We start from the raw sequence: 5,492 nt of genomic DNA, 5'->3' as shown, positions 1-5,492 counted from the left end.
CCAAAACGGGCCAAACAGTTGCTGCAAACCCATTTCTGCAGTCCTCTGATCGTTGCTAGAAGGGGCGGATCCGGGGCTGATTCGAGCTAGCCAAGGCCGGTGGAGGGCGAGGGGACTCCGACGGGTCGAAGTGGCGGCGCACGGTGGCCGGAGGTGGCCGAACCGTGGCCTGTGATGGCCAAAACGAAGCTGAACAGAGGCGGAACAGGGGTTGGATCGCACAGCGAGGACGGCAGGCGCGAGCGTGAGGCGGCGGAGCGCGCGGCGTCGCTCGGGCGGTGGTGCGGCGGTGTCCAAGCAGCTGGTCGCGGCTCCTTCCGGCGACGCTAGACGCTGCTTCACTTTCTGCTGTTCGGTTCTGTTCGAACCAGAGGAGGGAGAGGGGGCGGAGATGCGCGGACGGCAGCACGACGGCGAGCTCGGGTGCGCGAGCAGCTCCGGTGCTTGCGGGCGTGCGACGATGACGGCGGAAGGCAGCGACTGCAGCTCAGTCTTCGCTGGTCTTCGGCTCCCATGGAGTTTTGAAGAAAAAGAAGAAGAAGATGGGGATGGATCCGTCGACGGAGGAGAGAGGAAGAAGAAGAGAAAACCAATTTCTCTCCCCCCCCCTTTGGTCTTCGAACGGGGCCCACCAAAAGGGCTGTCATCCACCCACCTTTTCAAGCCCCAAAATAACCCTTCTAGAAGACTTTAGGTAATTTAAAATATTGGGTCTATGGGCATACGAATTTGCTAGGTTTTCTTTCCAATTAGGCCTTAATTCCTCTTGAATTAAATCAAATTGACCCCCATTAATTTCATTTAACACCTCATCATTCCAATTGGTATTTTTCCTTACCAATATAGCCCATTTGCATCCCAATTTCACAATCCTTAGCTTCAACTTAACCAAAGCGGCCCTATTTATCCAGTCGAAATTAGGACCCGAAAATCTGGATGTTACAACAGAGGCTTGGTACAACCCATGGATGAGAATGCCACCTACCATTACAATCTGTTGAAATATCCTGCAGATAAGAAAATGAGAAACATACATATGGAACAATTCTCCTTTCATGGAAACTTTCGATTCTCTACTTATCATTCATCATTGTCGCGGTTTACTTCGCCAGTGATTGCATCTCAAGTCGCTGTTGCTGTTCTGCTTCTTTCTCTTTGGCTTCTACTTCTCTTACAAGCTTAGGCATGCTTGTTGATTGCTGATGCGCGAACACACCAAGCACACAAAATCAAAAGCAACACTGTTCCTGTGACATCCCGAATTTCAACCCTGTTCCGAATATATGAAATGGCCATTTTGCCGGCGCGCCTATGGTCCTTTTTCTCTGAGCTGATCACTCACGAATTAACCAATCTATTGGGTGAAGCCGTTAAGGGATATAACCGCGGTAAAATCTCTAAAAGCTACTCGATAGGTCGGATCCGACTCAAATCGCGTTCGATCGATTTTAACCATGAAATTGAATTCGGTTTCGGAAATCGGATGTTCGAGCATATCACAATTCATTTATAGGATGTCGTCTTGTCTTTCGGAGAAAATTCGTCGAGTTCGAGAATTTTTACGAAAGATTGATTTGGACGTTGAGGAAAATTAGCGGAAATTCGGATGGGCTTAATTGAAGAGAATTTTGACTTGGAAGCCGAGCTACTTGACGAGGGGCACTTGTAGAAATTCTACAGGCTTTTTCTTCATTGAAATTGGACGTCAGATTGGGATTTTGTCGAAGAAATTGAAGACCAAAAATGTAAAATTCGGAGCTGTAGGAGGGCGGAATATTCTTGGCTCAAAATGGGATTATTTGGTGGATTTATTTGTCTAAAAAGAAGTAGAGGACCAAGGGATAAACATGGGTGCTTTTGGGGGACAAACATTAAATTAGATGGATAGGGCTCGTTGAATCCCCCACCCCCCACGGTAACTTCTTCGGCAAGATTTGCCAGCTGCTTCCCTACTTCATAGTTCTCTCTCTCTCTCTCTCTCTCTCTCTCTCTCTCTCTCTCTCGTGCGATAAGCTCTTTCTCTTTCAGCCGAGATTTGCTTTTGCTGTCCTCTCCATTTTCCTTCGAAGACTTGCTAGTTCGTTTTCTTCAATCCCCGTGGCCGCGTGCCATCTGCCACCGTAACCCTCCCCACCGAAGAACCCCACTCAAGAGGTCAACACAGCAAAGCTCCTAGGCGGTCAACTTCCTTTTGGTGTTCTTCTTCGCCAGCAAATGATGCTTCCAGCTCTCCTTAGCACGATCTTCCCTCTCCCCGTCACCTTGAACCGCTTCGCCAAAGCCTATCCATAGAATTCCCCATTCACACTCCAACCAACCATTCATTTTAACAACATAAGCTCGAACAAGAAAGACCCATCAACAGAGAGACCCACCAAAAACCAGAGCACCAGACGAGACACCGCAAAACCATGATATACCCAAAAGAAAGAAAGAAACACCAATTGAAGATAAGCATCCAAGAAACCAAAAAAAGGAGCAGAGATGCCGTCTGAAGAACGAAAACTTACCAAGAACGAGAAGAGCTCCGATGCCTGCCGACGAATTTAAAGACCCTGGATCAAGCCGTCGTGTAAACGCGCGCGCAAGAAGTCGCGGCAGAATTTATCCCGACTTCGAGGAAAAATCGAAATCGACAGCTCTAGCGTTTTCCCACTAAAAAATAGGAATTGGCGGCAGCTAGGGTTCCGGTGTTGAGACGAGAGATGGAGACCTGGACGGCGACAATCGATTGATTCGGCGGCGGCTAGGGTTCCGGCGTTGAGACGAGGGGTGGCGACGGCGAGGCGGAGGCGTGTCGACCGGAGGGCGGCAGTGGAACGGAATCCATGAGAAGCGCAGTCTTCGGAGAAGAAGCCGAAGGGGAGGGGTTTTCGAAAACACGTTTGTTTAGTGTTTAGTGTTTGTGTTTGGCGACTTGTTTGTAACAGGGGTGTTAACGTGTTTCGGGTCGAACAATGTTCCAACCCTGAACCCGACCCGAAACATGTATTCCGCTTGTTTCATACTTGTTACTCGAACACGACCCGAACACGAAACATGTATTATATTTGTTTCGTGTTCGGGTCGTGTTCGGGTCGGGTTCTCGGGTCGGGTCGGGTTGGGTCGAGTCGGGTCGGGTTTTTTTGACACCCCTACCTCAGGGGGAGGGAACATGTTTAGGGGTATTGCCTAAAGGACAGGCCTAAGGCCCATGATTAGGCGCGGGCTCTCCCAAGCCCATACCCCGTGTGACATCGGGATATTTTTTAGGAATTTTGCATAAAAGGAGTCGCCACTAGCCTGTTGGGGTTGGCTAGAAACCAAGTGAGGCATGGGACCATGCCTCACTTCCTACGCAACCAGAGAATCTAGGGTCGGGGACTTGATTACACTAATTGATCAATTAGTGCCATTTCGGTACCTAATCTTGTTCATTTTAACAAAAGGATTTTTGGGCAAACAATTTGGATTGATTTTATACCTATCCACTAACATGTGAGGTGATCATGCGGGTGCGCAATCATTAAAATAATAACCACAGCTACCAAGCTCCTAATTGTAGTAAAATTGAACAAGTGCAATAAACATAATTAAATAAGCGGATTAAACACGCGATATAATCAATATGCAAGCGAATAAAGGCCTTAATTATACTAAAAAGGCAAAACATGATAATTTCCAACCAAACCGTATATTTTTTTAATTTTCGAAATTTATTAATTTAATTTATTAATTTTTTAAAAAATATATTTTATATATTTTATATATTTTATATGTTTTTTTTTGCGGGGTTGTACCGGGTCGGGTTCGGTCCGGCTAGGGCGGGCCGATTGTCCCGCTCTGAAAAGAAACTAGGCCCGGCCGGAGGTGGCCGGGCCATCTCTCAAATGGGGTGGAGCCCATCGACGGCCCGATCCCCCTTCGCAGAAGAGACTCCCCCTCATAGGCCCACGGCCCAGATTGACCTCGGGCCGTTGGCCTGCGGGGTGGAGGAGGCCGAGCGGGCCAGATCGCGAATCTGGCCCAGCTCGGCCTACGGTCCCTAGCGCGACGCCTGGGTTGCGACTTGGGAGGTTGTGACGGCGTGTTGCCAACGGAGGTCCTTCGAGGAAGGCGGCGGCGCCGGTCGAGGATCCGCCAGAAGCGGTGAGGCGTTGGTCGAAGGCTCCGCCGGCCCGCGATCCCGTTCAGCGGCTGTTTGGCCGCAACGGAGGAGAAGGCAGCTGCGAAGGGCACAGGCGGCCTCCGGATGGAGCCGTGACAGCATCGCCTCGGTCCGGCTGGGACGCAGTCCGGCTTCATGGCAAATGACGGCGGCCTTCCGTGGCCGAAAAACCTAGCTAGGCTCTACACGGAGGAGTCGGGGAGGCGGAGCTCACTCGGGCAATTCATCGAGCAGGTGGCATGCGCGAGCGAATCGGGAGTTTCGGCTCGGCCGAGGCCCGAGCACCGATCACAAACCTCGAGGAAATATGCCAGGACATCAAAAACAATCGTGGAGGACTAGTGGTGGCCGAAGCTCGCCCGAGATGGACGGAACGAGCTTCGGCCAGCTCGACTTCAAAAGCTGCATGCCAAGTGTTCGATAAAAGGTTTACCTGGGTTCCGGCGGGAATGGAGGCTCGAAGACGCATTGGCGGCGGCGGTGGCGGTGGCTAGTTCTCACCTCTACTCCCCGCTCCTCCTTTCGCCCCTCTTCTTCCTTCTTGAGTTCTTCTCCCCTCCCCCCGGTTCTCCCTTTTCTTTTCTTTTTTCTGCTTTTTCTTCTCTTTCCTCTTTTCCCATGCAGGTTCCCACGAATGCCCTGCTCTCCGTTAGTTCCCACACCTACCTTGCTGCCGCTTTTGCTTTCTACTCCTCCTTTTCCTTTTTTCCTCTGCAGGTGTGCGTGCAAATTTGAGGAGGGAGAAGGCTGGCGTGGGCCAAGCCAAAGGGGAAACAGGCCTAGGCCGCGTAAAGGAAAAAGAGGCGTTTTCTTTTTTCTTTTTTTGTTGTTTTGTTATTATTATTTTTTTTTTTTTTCTTTTTTTTTTTTTTTTATATATTTGAAAATGCAAATTAGGTGTCAACACCTTGTGAGAAATAGGAGAAACTTCTAGGGCAACAAACAATCAAAAGAATTAGATGAAAGGAAGTTCTCTAAGAGGAAAAAAGATAACAAAGGTAGGGATGTGATATACTTGTAGGCCGTCGGAATGGCTTCTCAAGATCGACACAGCTAGAAACTCGAACATCCTAAAGGAGAAGACAAAGATTTGCGTACCTGATTTTGAATTCATGGTTCTTAGAGCAAAACGACAACAATCCGAGCCTTTGACGCTGAAAATCTTCTCCTTTATAACCATTGATACCCTGGCTCGATGACACCGCCTCTCACGAGTGTTTCTTATATGAGAAAGTGGGTGTGTGCATTTAGAATTGCAAAAGTGAAGGCTAGAGGAGGGACCTTAGCCTATTTATAGAGTTTTGATTGGGCCCTCTCATCACGGGTTGGGCCCAATTCGGCCCAC

Source organism: Eucalyptus grandis, chromosome 5, assembly GCF_016545825.1.
Source record: "Eucalyptus grandis isolate ANBG69807.140 chromosome 5, ASM1654582v1, whole genome shotgun sequence".
Classification (NCBI taxonomy): Eukaryota; Viridiplantae; Streptophyta; class Magnoliopsida; order Myrtales; family Myrtaceae; genus Eucalyptus; species Eucalyptus grandis.
Note: the sequence above shows the minus strand (reverse complement) of the source record.